A 22703-nucleotide genomic window follows, 5' to 3' on the forward strand; every position below is an offset into this window, starting at 1 on the left:
TTAAGAGGGAATTTGACACTGTGACTGAACATGAGGCTGGGGGAGAAGTCAGCTAACAAAAACCACATGTGCTCAAGCATTTTGCTTTGCCTTGCTAATATTGAAGAGATTTGTTTTGCTCGGTAAAGCACTTGAATTTCAGCTCAGTCCTGCAGGGAAAAAGCTAATCCTCGAGTTATGGCAATGCAGGCAGTTGATATGGGGAAGGAAGGAGGGGGCCAGAGAAGCAGGGGAAGGAGAAAGGAAGGATTCAGCATTTTAGCCTGACCTGACTCCAGGTTCACACGAGAAGAGGTGAAGCTGCAGCTGTCATGCCGAAGGGAAATGCAGTCATTTATAAACCCAAGGAAGTCTCCTGGGAAAGAGAAGTAACATAAAAAAAAATGAAAAAGCATTCCTCAAGACTAAAGCTAAGGACAGGTTTTTCCCACCCTGTGGGAGAGCCAGAGCAACCAGACCAATCTCTGGCACCACTCTCAGAGCAGTTCTGGCCAAGCTTCCTGCCTGCCCCAGCAGGGACAGGTGCCACCAGCCTTTTCCACACCATCTCTCCAAAAGATCTCCTCCAGTGTGAGAAGCTCCACCACCAAAGCACACAAATCCATCCCTTTGCTGATACACAAAAGATCTCATGAGAACAGCTACTGTCCAAAGTGGCTGAGAAAAAAAACCCAAATCACATCTCAACTCTCCTTCCCTCCCCCCATACTGAATAACATTTTGCTCAAGGTTTGACTCATATCTGCTTTAGAAAATTGTTGTCTGTGCAGCTGAATGGAGAGCAACCACTATGAATATGCATGATCTGATATTGGTATCTCTTCAGGTATTTCAGGACATCTCAGAGGTAAGAGAGAGAAGCAAGACTGAGTACTCAGAAGGTTAACATCCACAGCAAACAGCAAATCATTCAGAAAAGTGTTTGATCAACACAGAGATAGAAGACTGTACAGCAAACTGGTCTGTGACCTATAGGGCAGAACAACTCAAATTGCAAGAGGGGCTCATGGGGAAGGAGGAAAAAAAATACAGCCAGCAGGATTCCCAGGCTAAAATAAAAACTACAGCTGCCAGCTGCTTCGTTCACATCGAATATCCAAACTGGGCTTTTGGTTTCTCTAAGACTCATTTTGTGAGGAAAAATAAAATAGGGATAAAAATAAAATTCCTTTCTTATGGCAGCTACTCGGGTTCATGGTTTGTGTGACCTGCCACTGAGAAAGATGTGATGGGAACACTCCTCCTTGTGCTAAGTGCTCTGGCAGCGAGTGCTTAGCCTGGCAGGGGAGCCCAGGGTTTCACCAAAGGGCAAATTATATCCTGCTAATTGAACCAGCATCGTTTTAGAGTCTCCCCATGAGCCTGTCAGGTTTGTGCATGGGCAACTGTGAAGATCTTAATGGACCTGGGAGGCTGAATCAAATAGAAGGAGCAGGCAAGAGCAGAGAAAATGGGGCACAGCAGGAGGGTATCAAATCCTCTCGGGTTAATAACGCACCTTCCCGGGATGAGAAGCAGATGCCCAGAACTCGGGGCTGTGCTAGTTAATTACCATACATGAGAAAAACCCAGCAAGGCTCCCAGCACACACAAAGCTTTGGCAGGGAGGAAGGAGGGGCAGGGGAAAGAATCCAGCCCTCCCCAAGCAGTGCAATTAATACATTTGCTGCAGCTCTGTGTCACGTTCCCTCAGCACCACTCAGCTCCAGTTGTCAGCATCTGTCTGGAACGAGCAGCGTGGAGAGGCAAGGGATAAGATTTCAGGAAAGGCTGGACTCCTCTGCTCAGGGATTTGTCCCATATAAATTGCCTGTCAGCTACAGCTGAAGTGCAGTGTTGGCTGCCCTTCTCCTGGTGAGTAATAACAGGAGTTTGCTGAGCACAGAGGTACCTGATTTCCATGGAAACCAAAGTTTAGCTCTGCTCTGATGAGTAAAATGCAGCTCACTTCCTTGTGAGAGGAGGTACCAAAGATGAAACATAAAAAAGGAGACTTGAAGGAGTATCTCTGCTTTTGCTCCTGAATCATCTCTGGTCTGCAAGAGTACAAAGCAGAAGTGCAGCAGCAACACCTGAGAATTGCTAAAAACCCTGACAAAATCAAGTATGTGCACAAAGACACAATTCCTTTTTCTGAGCCTGAGGAACCAGAGCAGAAAAAAGATAAAAAGGATTTCTTTGTTGTCCCAGATGTACTCAGTAGAGGATCTCAGGCCCAAAGAAGCTAAATAACTTGCCTGAGATGAAATAAAGGGTTGGAAGGTGAATCTAGCATATAAATCCACATGTTATTTGAGCCTATTCAGTACTCTGACCCTGCTTTCTCTCTCATATGCTAACTCATAAATAGGTTTGGGTGTATACCTCATAACACCATTTATTACACACATACATCTTCCAGCATAGGCAACCCAGCTCCTTGTGGGATTTGAATTTTGTGTTTAATTGGCAGGCCTGTTTGTGGAACCAACAGGTGCATTAGGAGCGAACAGAGAGCATATTCTCACGTCACAAAATATGCTCTGCAAACCATGTTGTGAGAGACTGAGCCAGGGAGCAAACACAAAACCATCCAGCACCATCCAGCCCCTGCAGATGGCCAGGGGCCCTGGGAGGAGCTCCATGCCCTCCCAACCAGCAGCCTGGGATGCCCTCAGGCTGCCCACACAGGCTCTGGGGAGGGCTTGACTCACTTGCACCATCTTTTCCTTGCCTCTCACACCTCTTCTCATCACTGCTTAATCCCAGTGAGTGAGTGGCCAGGCTTCCATACTGGATTCACTCTGCCCACAAGAAATAAAACATGCCAGGAGGAAGATTCAAGAGTTTGGAGAGGGCTGTGGCTGATGTGGAGTATCCACATCATTAGCCAAACATTGATCCTCACTCCTTTCTCCTTTCTGGTTGGTTTGTATGAGGGCAAGGAGAATCTGATGCTACCACTCTTGTGCAGACACACCTATACCTCAGAAGATGCAGGTTTGTGATAGGGACTGGAGAGAAAATTGCCTTTTAATATCTTCCTTCAGCTCATTTTGTTTCTGCTACTTAGTGCAAAAATCTGGCCTGATTACAGCTGATTCCAAACCCCTTTAAAGGAAGAGCCATATTAAAACAGCTGAAAATTTCTCTTGTCCTCACCTTACCAAAATTATTTTTTCTTTCTAAATTTGCTACAAAGAGAATGGTTCAAATGGATAGAAATTATCTCCATTTTGATTTAAAAAAATCACTGAAAACCTTGGGCCAAAGAAAAGGTGACATCTTCAAACCATGCATGAGACTGACATCTTCTCTTACCAGACCCAGGTGGGAGTGATGCCCACAGGAGTGTTTACAATTAATCTGGGTAACAGGACTGCTGCTACTGTTGTTGCAGTCCTATAGCCAAATTTATTTCACTCTCAGTATGTTTTTCCTGATGTTCAGCCAAGGTCTGTCTCTTTGTTTCATTGTTAAGTGTGCCTGTACCTCTGTACCACTCAATGCCTCCCTCCTGGGAGATTTTACCCTCAGTCATGTATAGTTTATTTATTACTGTGACTCTTCTCACAAATTTAATCATGGCAGTAGGTGAAAAGGGTTGGGGCAAGAAAATAAAGCTTATCATGTTTATCTTAAGCCTCACCTCTCTCTCCAACAGAGAGCTACTTTCTCATCTGAAGACTAAAGATCCCCAGCCTGACACAGCAGCTTTTCAACAATCCCAGGAGGCAAAACAACATCTCCTGAAACCTGGGACTACATCCCACTCCAAAGGACAAAATGACACACTCTAACAGGATTTAAGCTGTGCAGGACTCAAATCAATCGTTTTTCCCTTGAAAACAAGCTGCAAATAATTGGATAAGCAGTCTCCTATTTCCAAGGTATAGACCAACATACTTGGAGTTGCTCCAGCTCTGCTGCTGTGATAAACTCAGTTTATATTCTCCCTTCTGCACACACAGCTCACAAAGAGAAATTGGATTGCTGAAAGCAAAGCAAAGGTAAACACCAGTTTTGGAAGCTGTCCTTGTGCTACCCAGGACTCCTCTCCACTTAGGAGAGGAGCCACCAAATATTGGTTGATTTTTAGTATGCATTCTTCTCTTGGCTGAAACATCCAACTGCTGTTCAGGAAGGCTCAATTATGAAAAGGAAAACTTGCCCCAAAAATATCCAGTAAATGCACACAGAAACCATTTTACAGTGGCCCCAGGTTAGTCACACCTTCCCAGGATGGAATCATCCCCAGCTGTGTTATGCTTGTCCCAATCACTCTGCTGGTCCCAGTTGGACAGCAAACTCCTCAAGGCTTGAATCCACATCATCTGAGTGTGTGCAGATGCCAGAAGGTTTCTCACATTCAGCAAGCTGTTTCCCTTGGGCAGAAGCCTGGCCATGCTCTTTACCTACCACTGCAGCCCCCAGGGTTGCTTCTTTTGGGGTGGGCACCATTGTCTGTCCCCAGGGACCCTTCATATTGACAAATACTGATTCAGGCCACCAGGCCAGTCTTCCTGACACTGGCTTTCAAGGGGACCCCAAGACAAGGATAACATAGCTGGGCTTGCAAAAAGAACATTATCCAATAATTCAAACCCTTTCTTTAACAAACCCTGGAATTTTTTTCCCCGACTCAATTAGAAAGCTGCACTCATTTTTTCCCTGCCTTTAGCATCTCCCTTTGGTTTCTCCTTCCAAGGTAAGTTGCAGCATAAGCTGGCAGCCCCTGTTAACAGGAAAAAGAGCACACTCTGTTATCCTAGAGGGGTTTGGACTTGTGATTTACTCTGAGCACTGCTATGGAGAAGCTCTCTCCAGGTGGGTTGTGCTGGACAGAGATGCTTTCTAAGACAGGGAGGACACCTGGTATTTAAAGTGCTTAAAGCCATAGGATGGCACCAACCAGCTGGTCAAACAACCCAGTGATGAGGCACCAGGAGAGGTTTGCAGCAAAGGTGGAAGTCTCCTTGCTGAGTTTTGGGTATAACTGCAAATACAGAGTTATGCCTCAAATGCCTCCATCAGCACACAGAAGCAGTTTTTTTCAATTTCTGGCTTACTGAGAGGAATGCAGCTGGGTTTGGCTCCTCTGCTCTGTGTGCTGGGTGAGGAACCTGAAGAGCAGCTAAACCCAGCCAGTCTGGAGCAGCAGTGTCCCAGCCCCAGAGCTGCCTTCTGCTGGGGCAGGCTGCGTGTCCCATGGAAATCATCCCTGCCAGGCTGCCCCAAAGTTGTCTTCCAAGGTCCACACACACAGAAAAACTCAGGGAAGGTGCCTCAGTCTAGCCAGGCTCTTCTGGATGCCTTTAAGTTCTCTGTGAAGCCCTCAGGGCAGTGGAAGCCCAAGGATTCTCCAGCAAATGGGACCCTTTTATGGGAAAGTCTAGACTTCCTAATGACCTTGGCAAAGCAGCCAAGTGCTCCTCCACCCAGCCAGTGCTGCCTGCAGGCTGCTGCCTCTGTCCCACTGCCTGGGGAACCCTTCTCCTCCCACTGCTTCATATTCTGCAGCTACTTTTGCTCTTCAATGCAACAAATCACTTTTTTCACAGACTTTCCTCCCCTGATACTCCTTATCTCCATGGTTTACATCATAATTCCATATCTCCATCACCTAACAGGTACCCTTGGAGGTACCACACTTCATGCTGTTAACTAAACACATTTATTTTCTTTTAAAAAAATAAACTCCAGTAACTAATACATTTCCTGACTCGTTTCTACCTGCACCTTGCAACATTTCTGTGACGGTGTTCACAGAGATGCGAGGAAGAGGGAAGAGACGAGAATCTGACTTCATGTTTCAGAAGGCTCGATTTATTATTTTATTATATATATTATATTAAAACTATACTAAAAGAATAGAATAAAGGATTTTATCAGAAAGCTAGCTAACAATAGAAAAGCAAGAATGATAACAAAGGTTTGTGTCTTGGACAGAGAGCCAGAGCCAGCTGACTGTGATTGGCCATTAACTGGAAACAACCACATGAGACCAATCACAGATCTACCTGTTGCATTCCACTGCAGCAGATAACCATTGTTTACATTTTGTTCCTGAGTCCTCTCAGCTTCTCAGGAGAAAAAATCCCAAGGAAAGGATTTTTCAGAAAATATAATGGCCACACATTTCCCCTTTGCCAATATTAGCTACTCAGCCAGCACGGCTTCCACTACTGCTCCCCTCCTCACGCAGGCCAATTCCCGCCTTTCAGCAGGTAGGTTTTATTCCCATCTCACCTCCTCAGCAGCACACCAGATCAGTTTTCTCAGTTCCAACAGGATAACTAAGAGACTAGAATGCAAAAAAACCCTTTGCAACCTTCCCCTCAGCACCCTTGACCTTCCCCATACACAGGCTTCTAGCACAAACTACACAGAGCAGAACCATAGGATGGTTTGGGTTGGAAGGAACCTTGGAGATCATCTAATTCTGGGCAGGGACACCTTTTTCTAGAGCAGCACCTGGAGGAGCTGTGGATGGTCCCTCTGCCATGTACAGACACATCAAACCTCACACAAACCCCTCTGCCCCGAGCATCCTGACCAGCCCCTAAGGAAGGAGGAAGCTCTCCCTGCCCTGTGAGCTGCAAACCTCCACACACAGATTGCCTCCCTGCACCTTTAAACCTGCTGAATGGCTCAGTTCAGGGCCGGAGCAGGGTGTTTGACTTCAGCACAATTTAATCAAAGAGGCACAAGTTTCTTTGGCTGCCCCAGCGCTGACGCACTGCTCTCTTGCATTATGTTCCCTAATGAGGGCCACCTAAAGCCCAAAACTATGTCTGAGCACAACACAGAGCTCTCTTTTCATCATGGGCTAACAGAAAAAATATTAATACTCTGAGTATTTCTTGCTCACAGATAAACTTGGCCATGGCACTAAGGAAATTAAAGCAAATAGAGCCAGTCTGTCAACTGGAACACTCTGCCTGCTGCCTGCCCTGGCTGTTATTTTACATGGGTCTTAAATTAAATGTCAAATAGTGTTTGGCACAAGAGCCTTGTGACTGCCCTCAGAGAAAATCTGACACCTTTGCTAACTGTTTCCCACTGCTCTCTACTGCTTGGCGAGGGGCAGGGGAAGTACAGACTGTCTTGCTGCTATTTTTTTTCCCCTTTATTTTTCTCCACCAAGAATGCATGAAAATAAAGAAATGTCTTGTGTTTATCCAAAGTGATTGCAAGGAGTGCGGTGTTAAGTGACATCAGGCACAATTTGGGGCCTGATTTCATTTCATTTGCCTTCCTGGCACTTCCACCCCCCAGTTAAACTGACACAACAAACATCCATCAGTGCTTTCTCATCTCTACCTGCTCCACTTTCAGTACTTTTGACTGAGTTTTAGCAAACAAAAGCCTAACAACTCTACATGTAGAGTGCCAATACACCTGTGCCAACCAGGTAAGTCCCCCTGCCACAACTTTAGCACCACCTGGATGTTCCTTCCTGCAGCATCCCCAGGAGATAATCCATGCACAGCGCACTGGAGACCTCCCAGGAACTGGCATTCCCTAGCACCAGATTAGAACTGGGCTTTGAGACAGCACTTGGGTTATTATAACGAAACAGCAATGACAACTGAGCCCCAGCAAGTCTCCATGAGCACACAGAGAGCCAGAGGGAAATGGAAATGGGATTGCACCCAGCTGAGACCACCCAGGCTGCCTGCACCATGCCAGTCTTTGTCTGTCCCCTCCTGCCATTCTCTGTTCAATCCAAGCAAACCTATCCAACTGCCAGGGTACAGAATTCCCTCTGTCCCATCAGGAATTACTGAGGAACAGAAAGTGTTTATAGCTACAGTCCATGGAAGCAGAGCACCTGCCATGAAAGGACAAAAGCAAAACAAAGTTATCATTAAGTGTCTGGCTCCTGCTGCCTCCTGTTTGTCTCTTCCACCAGAAATGTGCTTTCCTTCAGGGTCTGGAAGGTTCTGCTGTGCCTCTGGATGATAAAGAGCTAACTGCCAATGGCCACAGATTATGTAAGTGTATATACATATCTTAAATCCAGCTGAAGACCGAGCGCGCTGTTCCTCACAGACACCTGGAATCCAGTGTGGGTTCACACACACTTCATCTCCACCCTGCTGCTTTAATCCCTGCAGAAAGTTCCTGGCAGCATCAGGGAGGGTTTCAGCTCTGCCTCTGTGCTCTGGGGAGCTCACACTGAGCTCAGAGTGCTGCTGCAAGGGCTGTGAGAAGATGAGCCTTTCCCATGGACTTGTTACTATTCCATGTCTGCGCCCAGCTGGAGCTCAGGAGCTGCAGAGAGGAAAAACAGGAACCAATATATTTATTGTTTTAACCCCTCACCTCCCAGAAAAAAATAGGGGGATAAAATAGAAGAAGCCTGTGGGCTGAGGTGAATTCCAGGAAAAGGCCGAAGGGATGTGAAGGGGAGGTGGTGAATGGAAAATATGAGGAAACAAGAGAACCAAGAATAGGTATTTTCTGCAGTATTCCAATTAAACTGTATTATTTTGGATCCTGAACTGATCACATTGGCAGGCAGAACTCTTGCAGTGATGATGGCACTGGGTCTGTCCTGGATTTGTCCCTGCCCCTGTGGCAGTAGGAAAGATTGCTGGGGATGGGGAGCACAAGGGGCTCCTCCTCTTCTGTGGAAACCCCTTCATTGAGACAAAACCATGCAAAGCTAGTGCCAGTGAGAGCTCAGTTCAAGGGATGTGTGAAGCTGAAGATGTCTGAAGGCAAAGGCATAAAAACGGCTCCAAACCCTGCACTCACCTGCAGCAGGGAGGGCTGAGCTCCTGAATAAACTGAAATACATTTGTGCACTCAGCAGAGCCTTTCATCTAAGCAACTGGCTGATATGCACAGTGTTAAAGTGGTACACACTCCAAATCACAAGCCCGATGCAAAAGAATTAAGTGACAATTACCCAAAGGTTCCCCAGCAAGCTCTTGAGGGAGCACAGGCTGGTAGACACCTACACTTGTCAGCACCTCCCTATCAAGGGCAATCTCAACACGCATTTCTTCTGCTCAGCAGTTTTTTGCTATTACAGAGAGATGGCACAGGATCATCGAGCAGCACAGTGACAGCTGACTGGAAACACAGTAGAAAATAAGTATTTTCTTTTTTTTCCTCCCCCAGGCAGCCTGTAGCTGTCTGTGATATTCTCTGCTGATGGGTCAAGGAGAGCAGGAAAGACCCTCAGTACTTCCTATGCAAAGGGAGGCCTAGTGGGATAAAAGAGATGCTCCTCTTTTTCCCATCCTTACCTCTCCCACCTTATTTTCCAACACATAACTCCTTGTTCTGAATGAACTCCTGAACTGCTGCAAGGCTCTGCTTAATTTCCTACATGCCCCCGAGGCCTCCCAGGGCTTGAAAGAAAAAAAAAAAACCTTTGGAAATGATCAAGTATAGAGCAGGGCAACTTGCATCCTGTGAAGCACAGTTATTTGTAAACTGCTGTGCAATCAGAGTGCTGCCTGGGCACAGCAGGGCTGAGGGAAGCCTGCCATGAGCTGTGCCTGCTACAGTCACTCTCCTCACCAGATTGAGCTGCTTGCACTGAGTTGTGTCCCCCAAATGGGAGAGAACAGCCTCATCAAGAAGGGGGTTAGAGGTGTGGGAGTGAGCATAGGGTGGTATGGACCCCACCCTCTTCTCTGCCTGGAAAAAAAATCCTCTTAACTCCAGATATTTTGCTCAACCAGTGACAGACACTGCTGTGAGACACTTCTCTTCACCTCCAAAAAATCAGTTTCCATCCAAAATGCAACGCAGGAGCAGGAAAGACCCCTCCAGCACCATCCCCTGCAAGCCCCACAGCCCCAGGACCCACAGAAAACAGAATTTTCACTCCACATTTCCACAACAGCAGTGAGTGCTGCTGCACAGGCAGAGGGTCATCACTGGAATGCAAGTGTGGGCAGAAGAAAGTTTGGAAAAAATGCCTCTCCTGCCATCAACGCTGTATCTGACAGGAGAGGAAAACAGGAAGAAGGGTGCCAGCTGTTTTGATAGCTGTTCTCAGTCTAATGTTTCCTCCAAGGTAAATATACTCTCCTAAAGGAACAAGATCATAATTGGGCCTGTGAAAATTTGCCTCTCAAAGCACTAGAAAACCCAAAGCACTGTACCACTGAGCCAGGAAAGAAAGGCAAAGATAAAAAATGCTGCTTGAGGGCTACAATATATTAAGACCTGACAGGAGAAGAGACATCCCACACAGCCAGAGAAGTCATTGGAAGAAGAGCCAACAACAATTACTGAGGTGATGTCTCAGTCTGTGAGAGAGGACTAGAGAAAAGCCTGGAGAGTGAGCTGACTCCTATTTTGCAAGAAAGGCCTCAGCCCTGATCGTGTTTCACTTGCTCCACGGGACAGTTGGCAGCCCACAGCTGGGCAAGGCTGGCAGAGCTCCACCAGCATTTATCCAGCCTTGCCCACTGGCTCTGACCATGGGGACTGCAGGCATTTACTGCTGTGCAGGGCCAGGCTTTACCACTGCAACCACAGAGCACCTCAGAATGCACATTCTCCCCCAGCACCTATGGGCCGCAGAGGATTTAACTGGAAAATGCTAATCCCTTTTAATAAGATGACCTTTATGGTCTGTACTTTGCTGGTTTTAATGAGCCCGCCTGCAAGGGTTGATTGATTTACTTGCCTGGTGCTCTTAGACTCAAATTTATTATAATTAAGTTGTTAGTTAAAGAAGTTTGCCTTGCTCACCATGCCTGGGACCTCAGGTCATTATTATTAGACTCTCACATGCATCACCCCCATCGTTCTGCATCTAGAAATTAATGAGAGATTGGCAAGGCAGCTCCCCTCCCTCCACCCCAGCCCTGCCATGGTTACTTTGGCAGCAGAGGGGCATGAGCAAATGGAAAGGCAGGCTGGAATATGGGTTTCTGTGCAAAAGCAAAGAGCCTGACTCACAAAACCACTTGGAGCAGAGCGAGCAGAGGTGAGGGCAGCCCTCCAGCTGCAGACACTGCTGCTCTCACGGCACTCGGGGGCAAGGAGCTGAGTGGATGGTGATGGTGCACAGAGCCTGGGCAGAGTTCTGCATGCTGGATGAGGGAGGAGGACTGGAGAGCCATGCTTTTATTTACCTAATCAGTAAAACAGCTGTTTCCCCCTGCCCTTGTCTAGAGAATAATGGGGCATTATGCTCTCGGTGCAGTAACGGGGCCACGCTCGCAGGATTAGATCACATCGCCAACAGAGCCAGGGACCGAGCTCAGGAAGCCAAGGATTCAGCTCAGGAAGAGGCAGCAACAATTGCTGAGGTGATGTCTGCAAGGCACAGACCTGGGGAAGACACAGGACAGAGATTGCTCTTGTTTTGTGAGCTCCACCAGAGGCCAAGTGTCGCAGACACCTTTTATGAAAAATCCTTTCCTCAGGATTTCCTCCTCCTGAGAAGCTGAGAGGCCTCAAGAACAAAATGTAAACAATGATTGTCTGCTGCTGTGGAATGCAACAGGTAGATCTTTGATTGGCCCATGTTGGATGTTTGTAATTAATGGCCAATCACAGCCCAGCTAGCTCAGACAGTCCAAGCCACAAACCCTTGTTATCATTCCTATTCTATTCTTTGCTAGCCTTCTGATGAAATCCTTTATTCTATTCTTTTAGTAGAGTTTTAGCATATAATTTTCTTTTAATATAATATATATATGTATATCATAAAGTAATAAATCAAGCCTTCTGAAACATGGAGTAAAATCCTCATCTCTTCCCTCATCCTGAGACCCCTGTGAACACCATCACAGCCAAGGGTTGGCAAACCCAAACCTGCTCATGCCTTGCTGCACTCCAGGGATGCAGTGCCAGAGTCTGTATCCATCAGGGAGCACCTACTGAGTGTCCCAACTGTACTCTGAGCCACAAAATGCCTTCATTTCCCCCCAAAGCACACAGATGCATGAGCTTATCACTGCTGGGCTCAGCCTGAAGCTCTCTTGCTATGGAGGGTGTGTGACACCCAGATTATGAATTCCTTTGGACACACACTGTATTTCTGCTGCTCTGTTTGGAGCATCCCTACCCTAGTGAAAGCCCAATCAGTGATTCGATTTCTCAGCCATTACAGCAAGCAAATAACAAGATTTCATTGTTGAGAAATAATAATAAATAATTTTCCAGAGACATTTACCCATCTTCCAGCCTGGCCAGATGCAAGGCAGCTCCAGAAGTGAAGTTGTGTAACTGGATTATGCAGTGCCCTCTGCAAGCTAATAAATTCTGCTCGAGTTAACTCTGGCCACGTGGCGTTTGGCCAGGTCAGCTCACAGCAGGTCAGCTCAGAGCTTGGGTCCAGAGAGCTCTTGCTGGGAGGAACAGGCTGGGTAAACCCTCAGAGCACACTTTGAAGGTGGATTAAGCCAAGCCACAAAAGGGTTTGCATCGTTCACCCTATGGGAGGCTGTTGAGGAATGAGGACAGAATATACAGAATATACATGAAGTGTGTGCTAACTTCACTATCTGGCAGCTCCAGCAAGAGTCGTCTGGCTCACTATCACCAAAATATCTGGTTGTATCTAGAGAAGAGGATACATCAGCATATTTTGACACAGAACCACCAGCAAAAAGGTCACCAGATCCACTACCATCCAGAGAATGAGAGGACTCTTGAAAGCAGGCAGAACTCGAGGAACAGAGCAGCCAGACCAAACTGCTCTATAAAGCTCCTGAAGGAATCATATCTGTGAAATTGCCTGCAAAGGTGAGACTCTCAGGAAAAAGCCCAAGCAGAAGTACCTTGGTGTGCTTTTAGTTTGGACACCCTTCTCTGAATGAAGCAGTCAACATCTCAATCCCTCTTCTCTTCTAATCTAGTCATGGGGCTACATAACCTTTTTTCTGACCCTAAGCAAGGCAATGTTTTAATGAGATGCTCTGGGCCATGGTTAAGTCTGCAGACATGTTTATGCACCCTTGGTGAGGAGACGGAAATGATGGGAATGAGTCATGACAGGTGATGGAATGATTCAGCCACCCATCCACCAGCTTTCCATGAACTCTATCACTTCTGACTGCAATAAATTGCCCATATAAAAATAATGGGCTGTTAAATTCCAGGGCATCTCTCAAAGTCAGAGACTCCTATTTCCAGGATGGTATTTTCAATAAGAAGATTTATTTGAGAATTGGAAAAAAGGCTCCCTGGTACAGTTAAGCCCAGTGCAAGAACTAGTGCTGCTATTTAATTAATTAGATTTTAGCTTTATGGACTCCCAAGTTAGCCCAGCTTAGAGCAGGCAGAGAAATACAGAGAGCCACAGAAATGTGTTGCCAATGAGGTGAAGTTCATAATCAAGCTTAACTATCACACGTGTTAATGGCTTGAAAAGCTGTAACTGTTAGTTCATTTCAGTGCTTTATGAGATGTATTTACATGTTAATGACTATGACAAGTACAGGAATCTCCCTGAAAATTAAAACATTCCTGTAGAGAGGTAGTGAGGTCCAACAAGGCTGACAATGTGTTAAGGCCAGCAAAGTCATCAGAAAAATATGAAGAAATGTGTTACAGTCACTTATGGGGTGACTATTCTGGATTTCAGTGGCTTTTATGGATGTCTCTCCTGATTCAAGATGAGATTTTGTGAGCATGCTATAAAAAAGTAGTCATGAGTTATTAAATTTATCCTGACTGGTTATTAAGGACTGTGAATGACAATCAGGGAAAGGTACTGGCCCAAAATGTTTTGGATTCAAGGACTCATGCACTTTCAAGGGAAGAAAAAAACCTCCTTGGTGTTTATAAATGAGAAAATAAAATCCAGAACTATGGCAGGTGGTGCTCCAAAATCCTCTACACCACACTGGGTGGATGTTTTTCAAGCCCTTTGTAGTGATGCCCCAGCCAAAATCTAAGTTGTTGCCTAGTTTCTAACTCAGCTCCTCATTTTCCTACCAGGAAAAGCCATCCCATAGTGCTACTGTGTTTCCTTTAACAGCATGTCCTACCCAAGATAAAACAGCAGAACACAGTGCAGCTCAGTGCCTCCTTTAATGTCTTCAGCACCCCTCCCTCACCAAGTGCAGGTTCACTGAGGATGTGTCTGTCCAACACCTCTCAAAGCACCTTAAAATCTCTCAGCTCTTCTCAGGGTAGAGTTTAGTCCTTACAGTTATTTCCTGGGTGAAAACTTTCCATTTCAGGGGTGGCTTTCCCCTGAAGGTCCATCTAGCTGCTGTCCTCACCATCCACCACTGTCATTTTCAGGTTCAGGTCCAATTCAGCAGCAGAGATTTTCTGTTAATTCCACCACTGATGCAAAGACAAACTTTTTCTGCAGCAATGCTTGATTTCCATTCTAGAAAACAGTTTCCTCTGCAAGCCTGAACCACCCTCCTTTATAAGATATTTTCAAAGCACACTTGAAATCCCTTTAATCTTACCCTGCTCTGAAATAAAGTCCATGATGTCTTTCCCTGCCTATCTGAAAAGCATCCTCGCCAGGAGAGTCCATGTGAGTCTCCCACAACACATGTAACTGAATTATGCTTTCAGAAAGTTGCTGTATTGATCTCTCTACTGATAAAAGAAGGCATGTTAAAAGACATTTTTTACTGCTGACATGACTGCACAATAAGCAGAATAGGATAAAAAACCTGTTCTTCCTTGCTAGCAGACAAAGAGAATCCCTGGACTACTGTCACAGTGGAGCAAAGCAGATCCTAATGTAAAACCAATGCATTAATCATGTTTGATTAGGTAAACAGCAACCGTGCTACTGTGGTGGCCACGTGTCATTTGTAATATAGACTCTCTGGTCTGGTTAAATGAAAACTAAATTGGGCTAAACAGCTAACTCCACTGTCTGCTTTCAGGCAGATCCAAGGGGGGAAATTCTGCTAAAGGCACTTGTTTATCTTTCCATCCTGGCTGAAGTTAGTTTATATATTTGTGTTTACACATAGCTAGGTATGTACATTAATGATGGGCTGTGTTGATTAAAATGTGGGGTTGAGCTGACCAACAAAATAAGCATGGGGAGAGGAGGGCAGGCTTGGATTCCAGCCCAGGAAGATCTGTGAGGATCTCCCTTGTGCAAAATAGAGATTGTGCCAACTTTGTGGTCAGCTAAACCATACTCTGCCTTTAATCAAAGCATTTATTTCAAATTCCCCTGACACCTTGAGCTGCCCAATTTCAGCTCCAGCTTTGACAGATGAGACAGACTCAGTATCTAAAGCTAACCCAAGCCCCCAGATCCAAATCCAAGGTGTTTCTCAGCCCATGGGCACTCTCATCCAGCTTTTTCCCCATCAGCCCCATGCCCACAGCACCCAGCAGGGCAGTGCATCCCAGCTCACACCCAGGAACACCAGACACCCCACCTGCCTCTCCAGCTTCCCACCCTGGCACCCAGGCTTTGGTCAGGGCTGCCACACACATTCTGCCACTGAGAACTCCAGCCCTGGGCAATGCCAGGGACTCCAGTCCACTGAGGTCAGTGGAAATTTTCCTTTTGGCTTGAAGGAGTTACTCCTAATCCTCAGGGGTGGAGGTGGGAAAAGAAGCCAAGCTGGAGAGATGCTGACTAACACAGGACCTTCTCTTCTTCCATAATCAGCTGCCAGTCCTTCAGAGGCTCACTCATGCCCAGCTTCTCTTTCTCTGCTACTCCATCATTTTTTCCTCCCCATCTATACTGTCAACTAAAAGCTTATAATTTTTAATTCAAAGCTTAAAGCATTCTTCCAGATAAAAAATGTTTACTTCCCTATTTAAAAAAAAAAAAGGGAACTCTGGAAGACAGACCATTGTTATAATAGAAGATGGAGCTATTAATATTCCAATAAATTCACTTTCCCTTGAAAATATCTACCCTTTCTCTCTATTTTGACACTTGAGCATCATCTTTGGCAGAAAAGGGAAAATGCTGCTGTTCTAATTAGGAATTAAATTGTGACTTCTGTACTCTGATGTAGATAATTACAGATCTAGCAGAGAATTATGAATCAAGAACCCACAGATGAACGGAGGAAAAGCCTTTCTTCAGAAGCTGGAGGATTTTGTATGCACACATACTGATCTTGATTATTTCTGCTGCAGTGAAGGGAATCCACACTGCCCAACCTGCACAGCAGTTTAGCCAAAGAAATCACTTTCAGCTTCAAAACCATCTGAGCAGAACAACAATCATCATATAAATAAATAAACCTCTTGAGGCAAAAGCTATCCCAGTTTTAGCATCGGTGATAGAGAATTCCAGCCTCTCTAATTTTCCACCCTCAATTGCAGGTTTCTGGCAATTTCTCTCATTTTCCTGTGCATTCAGTTAAAGATGCCTTGAGATAAAGTGCGAGATTTCTGTGGAGCATTTGCTCAGCTCCCCCTCCTATCCCTGCCCTGGGAAAGGAGCTCTGCTATCAGGCTGATAGAAAGTCAATAGCTGACAGCAAGGAAATAATCTGAGCCATTGATCCTCACTTCAGCCTTCAGAGTCAATACAAACCAAAGGGAAGACACATGCTTATAAACACACACAAAAGGGAGTGAATATATTAACTCCCAGCCTGCTGCAAAGACTGGGAATGGCTAATGTGATTAATGAGCACAAGAAGCACTGAAAAAGGCACATCCAGAGAATGAAGGAGCTGCATATCAAGTCACTGAGAATGTATTCCAAAAGGCAAGAGTCAGAGAACGAAATATTCTTCCATAAAGGTCAGATTTTCTATCTGAATGTCTAAATCCCTGTGCATAGGGTATAAGAATAAATGTCTGTATACCCTCAGAGATGGCCTATTTCATGTGTGCCAAGGGGCAAAGGTGGCAAAAAGTCAATTTTGACTGATACTCATCCCCTGAGGAAAGCTCAAGTCTCTTAGCAAGTTCCTCACCAAAAAACATTCAAAAGAAAAGAGTTCAGCACTAAGAAGGGATGTTACTGCACATTCAAGCTTGCCAAGGATGCCCTGATCCTTGGAAACAGATTTTTCCTGGAAAACAACTACATCACTCAAAACAATGTGAGTCACTTTTAGAGTTATTCTTCATTCTATCATCAAACTCATCTTTTACAACTCTGTTTTGCAGATTGGTATCTAATCCAATAGCGAGGCCTTTATTTTGCATGGACCTCATTTCTCTATCAGATATTCGCATAGAATTTCAGTGTGCCATCAGAAGATGAACTAGGACACTGAGACTATTAACTATATGAAATATTCTTCATAATTAATTCACAGAGCACTCTGAAAATGAAGAGTCTCAAGGATGTGTTATGGTCAGACCATACCCACCACCACTGAAGAATAAGGCAATACTGGTGAGGTAACACTACCTAGATACACTCATATTTACTGAGAAATAACAACATTTATAATTATTGGAATGATATAAAGCATGCTAAAAATCACATCCATAAAGCTGATATGCCCAATTATCAGACACACAATTCTGAAGTGTCAGAATCCAGTCCTGCACTGAGTTTCATGGTCAGACATGGCTCATACAGCCCTGTGTTCTGCTCTTTTTCTTCTTAACCCCAGATTCCCCCCTCCAGGACAGTCTCTAGTGGCTGTACACTGCCAGATAAATCTGGACACAGACTTTCTTTTGGAACAGAGATTCAATTAAATCCCACTTTCCAAAATGCTCTGTGCACTCATCTGTGTGCACCTCACCTGTGCTACAAATAACACCTGAAATTGGGAGAGATCTTGAGTGATATTCTTGGCAGCATTAATCACACTGCATTATTGACATCAACTTGTATTATACTGATCTACACCATCTGGTCCCAAATTTAATTTGCTTTTCACTGCTGACTTGCCAGGGGTTTACTTTCAATATTTTCCTGAGCTAGTGGAATGAGAAAAGACTGGTCTGCTTCAATTTTAATTTGTAGTCCGGCTGCCTCCTGTCAGCTTCACTTCTGCCATTCCTGCCCAGCACAAAGTTGCAGTATTTCTTATGCCAACAAGCCTTACTTCTCCCAATTAAAAGGAAAGTAATGCTAAAAACAACATGCCAGAGCCCCATATTGTGTTTTAGGGAGAAAGATAACATCCCAAAAGTCTGAGCTGGGACACAACTTCCATGGCCCCAACCTGGGCAGCTGTGGGTTGTGTTTAACTTAGACTGTGCTGAGTTCTCTGTATTTCACTGATGTCTTCTGATGCACCCCTCAACACCCCTATTGCTATTTGGGGGTGAACCTTTGGAGCAGGTTGGCCATCCAAGCATCAGGAATCCATTTCTGAATTATTGTGCCATTAATCCACCCCTGAAATGGTCTCCAGCAGCAGCACAGTTCTCTGCCTGTTCATTTTCCAGTTATTTCAGATCTCTGAGTGCAGTACTGGTTGATGGACTCCCAAATTAATGCCTGCCAGTTTATCAGCCCTGGGGAAATTCTATCCATTTTCTGCTGAATGCAACAGTTTTCAAAATGGTTTGTGTGAAATATTACTATCCCTTACATGTGAAGTAATAGGATTAGGTCTTTCTATGCATATCTGAAGAGATTATAAAATAGTTAAAATACATTAACTCCATTTCCTTCAACATTTTTTACCAGAAAAACAATACACCTTCTATTTACAGAATTTATAATTGCTAAATCCAAAAGTAGACCTGTTTTTCCAGGCTAACTCAACCTCCTTCTTATGAGTCTCCATCTTCCTTTGGCTGCAGTTGTGTGAGATGACAAGTTTATGATCCTCAGTGCATTCCAATTCTCCTTCTCTGGGATATTATTAGCCCCTTTGTTACAGAGTCTTTCCTGTCAAAACGAGCTCATAAGAGTTTGAGCAAACTGGATCATCTTTGTTCAAGTGAGTTAAAAATCAGGAACAGCCCCACGAGGTGCTCTATGGAAAATACCAGGGGATAGACACATCTTCAGCTCACAGGCTCCAGCAGAAAAACATAGAAAATTGGTAGTTTTGTGGAGGTCTTGGAGCATAAAATATGGTTTTATGGGGGTCTTGGAGCATGATTCACCTCCCAGTTCCACCCTCTGCTTGCAGGGGATCTTTTCCATTCCATCACAGCCTCCCAAGCCAACCTCTGCTCCCACCAGCCCATCCTCACAGCAAGACTCATTTAAAGAATGGGTAGGAAAGGACATGCCCACATAACTCTTAAACCTCTCCAGGACTGGGAAGGGGTGTTAAACCTGGCCCAGCAACGAGCTGGTTCTCCCACCCACTGCAGGGGTGATGCTGTGCAGGCAACACAAGCCACGAGCAACCCCTTCTAAATCCAAATAAAAGCAGAAGATGAAATCAGGGGCTGTGAAATCCTGCCTGAGGGGCAACCTCTCTCTCCAAAAGAACATTTTAAGACTACCCAGGCATTTGAACATGAATGGGCTGCCTGGCTGCTCCCCACCTGCCCAGCTGGCAGCACCTCTTTGAGCTGAACACCGGTTGTGTGGAACATGAAAGCCTGAATTATCATATCCCACAGTGACACAACCTGATAAGGGGCATCTCTGACTTTGGTTTGCCTTCAGCTCAATTATTCATGCCCCAGCTAAAATAACTCCTAATCTTTGGGCCATCTACTAACTAAGCATTACCCAATAAACTCTGACCCTATTACAGTGCACTCCAGGGAAATTTATTTCTGACAACAGTTTACAACCATCTATGTATTGCCTTTAGCCTTTTAAGTTTAGAGACCAAACTAAAGCCTTTCCAAGACTACAGGGTATAGGCTGCTGTGATTTGGCGCGAAGACAGAAAAGCAGGTCAAAAATCCCATGTCTGAAAGGGAAAAGAAACACTCCCAGGGAAATCAAAACCCAGCACTGAATAGCAATTAGGTGAAACTGGTCTATCAGTTTTTTCTTGGCCCAGCTAAATCAAGTGTGCCCTGAACAACTATATAGCAACTACTGAGTAAAGCAAACCTCACATTAAAATTGGGTTCTCCAGAATAATTTGCAACCTGATTAATTATCACCTTCATTCAGCAAGGTACTTAAACAGCTGAGCAATCCCATTAACCTCCCTAGGACTGCACAGAAGATTGATGCTGGGTGAATGTTTGCTGCTAGACCTTGTGAGGGTTTTGCAGCTAAGGAGAAGTCTCTAGGCTATCCATCCATCTCCCCTGGCCCTCCATCTTGTGAATATATGGGCACCCACATATCTCTGTGCTACAGTATTGCCCTTCCAGCCAAGTGGAATGGATGTCCCTCTGTCTCCAGGTGAGGAAGAAAGGAAGGAAAAATGGATCAAGGAAATACCTGTGGCTGAAAAGATCTCAGCCGCTCAAGAGGTTTATCCAGCAGCAAGGAAGATCTATGGCCTTTACTTGTCTCTCCTAGAGGCAAGATTTCATTTTTAGATTAAAAACTTCAACACCCACTTGTGCTGTATGTGAACAGCACATTTCTCCCGTGGCTAAAATTGATGGTATGACATGTGCTGTAAAAGGTTAGCACCAGCACCATTGTAATCCTTGGCCACAACTTTCATTTCCTTAATTTGCTGACACAGGGTAATGGAGGGCTGTGCTATATGAGAGAATACTAAACAATCTGAGTTACAAATTTTCTCTGAATGTCTAAGCTGACCTTTGAAGCTTTCAATAAAAATATAATTTAAAGAGGGGGAGAAAAATTGTTAACATGGAAATGGAATTACAGGAACAGGACCAAATTCATTCCTTTGACTTGATATCTGCTCATGTTTGATGTCAGCTATATAATTATACATCACAGCTTGAGTGAAAAAGGCATTTGGTTCCATGCTAAAAGCAGGCCACATATAAATGGTTTATTAACTGGAAAGGAATAAACAGTGCTCAAGTGTTTGGGGACAGCACTTCATTAACAATCTGAGCATCCTCCCTCTCACACACCCCTGATTTCTCATTTTGGGCTGTTTTACATTATTCTGTAGGAGCACAAAGGGAACTCTGAAGGCCATTTTTTATTTCTATCTATCCTAGAATGCCATGCAGTGCCAGAGAGATGAAATGTTGCTTCTGTGTACACGACAATCTGGCCTGTTGTATTTTAACAAAGAAAACCTTTAAGAGGAGCTGCCAGCATGAAAGAGAAGAGCTCCTTCATGCTTAGGGACATAGCTTAGTGGTGGACTTGGCAGTGCTGGGTTAACAGTTGGACTGTATGATCTTAAAGGTCTTTTCCAACCTAAACAATTCTGTGATTCCATGATTAATACTCTCCAGAGATCCCAGAGCAGACAGTAGCTGACATGGGTATGCCTCCTCCAAATCCCTGTCAATTAGCAGGGCTGCTTCAAGCACAAGGGGAGTGTTTTATGTGTGTGCGAAATAAGGTCAAAAAAAACCCAGGGAAAACAAAGCTACTCTTGTGGCCCTCGTGATAGATGTAACCAAAAAAAAGGGAGGCTCATTTTGGGCAATAGGGAGAAGAAAGTTGATCCTTGATGTGCAGGATAAGTTGACACCATAAAAGGTTCCTCGCAGTGAAAACCAATTTCTGCTCATTCAGAGAAAATCTCTAAGTCAAGATGTTGCTGGATGAACCAAGTAACTGAGAAAAACATCCATCCACTGGCCTTGAGAGGGAATAACAGCTTGAGAGTCAATATCCCAACCCCTTCCTCAGAGCCCTTTTGGTAAAGGCTAACATGATCTCCTTCATTTCCATCACAAATTTTGCTGCTGTTCTCCAGTAAGAACAGAGCTAGAAAAGGAAAGGAGCACATGTAGGACATCACTCAAGCAAAGGTGGAAGCAGCAGTGGATTTACTGATCCAAAGCAGCAGTTAATAGCTGTATTCAGTCATCCCAGCAGGGAACGGACCCACCTTCACAGCAAAACCCTGTGTTAGCAAAGCTTACCTGCTCAAATCCTGCTGTTTGTCAAATAATTCCCTCTTGGATCTCTGGCTACAAGACCCAGCACCACTATCCTAACACTTTGGAATATTTTCTCCCAAATCTAACCTGTTGCAGGAGCAATAGAGAAACCCAACTCTAGGAGAGCTACTCACAGACATCATCCTTAATATTTGCCTTTTGGAAGCCCACACTCTGTCACCTTTCCCTGGAACACCATGAGATGCACATGGCAGCACTCAGCTACAGCAGGTCAAGGTACTTGATGCAGAGAAAGCTCCCTGAAATCTTTCCAGTCCTGTGACATATGGCAAGGGATTTTAAAGCTCTGCCATAGTACCTAAGCACACCACAGCCTGCTGCAGCAAGGCAGGTTTCCATGGTCCAATGGTAGTTAATTTTCTGAAGGTCAGATTTTACATGTTTATTTTGCCGGGTGCCCTGTGCAGTACAAAGACACAACTATATTAATGGCTGACAAATTAAAAGCTCAGCTCCTTCTGAGAGACTGTGCAGGGTTTTTGCTCTATTTCATCCAGAGTGACATTTCATCCCAGAAAAGGCCAGGGCAGAGTCCCAGCACAGAACATCTGGTTGGCAAACACAATGGAGCACAGCACCTGCAAACACGCTCAGTGTTTGCTTTGCAACTATTTGTTCCCCCATCCACAGAAAAAATATGGTTTTAGGCTGTCAAAACCCATTCCTTGCCAGGGGAGTCTGGTGTGATAATGCAGCCCGTTTGTCTTGGAAAGTCCTCATTTCTGGGCTGTTCATGGCCAACATTTCTGGAAGGTGAAAGGGAGAAAAGAAGGTTTTCTTCCCTCTTTTTTTCCTCTCTGTGGTTTTTTTCCCTAGTTTTTGCAGGTTTTTAGACATTCAGCTGAATGTCTAGTGGGATCAGAGCGAGCCAAACAGCA

The 22703-nt window shown here is 44.9% G+C and overlaps 1 long non-coding RNA gene across 2 annotated transcripts in view; it reads right to left on the reverse strand.

Moving 5' to 3' along the window:
• The window catches only part of LOC102068866 (uncharacterized), an 87385-nt gene that overhangs the window by 24080 nt on the left and 40602 nt on the right, over positions 1 to 22703 (reverse strand). For both annotated transcript variants that reach the window (XR_012582120.1, XR_003379427.2), the window contains exon 2: positions 269 to 355. This is a non-coding gene — a long non-coding RNA (uncharacterized LOC102068866). The remainder of the gene's footprint in view (positions 1 to 268; positions 356 to 22703) is intronic.

This window comes from Zonotrichia albicollis, chromosome 11, assembly GCF_047830755.1.
Source record: "Zonotrichia albicollis isolate bZonAlb1 chromosome 11, bZonAlb1.hap1, whole genome shotgun sequence".
Taxonomy (NCBI): domain Eukaryota; kingdom Metazoa; phylum Chordata; class Aves; order Passeriformes; family Passerellidae; genus Zonotrichia; species Zonotrichia albicollis.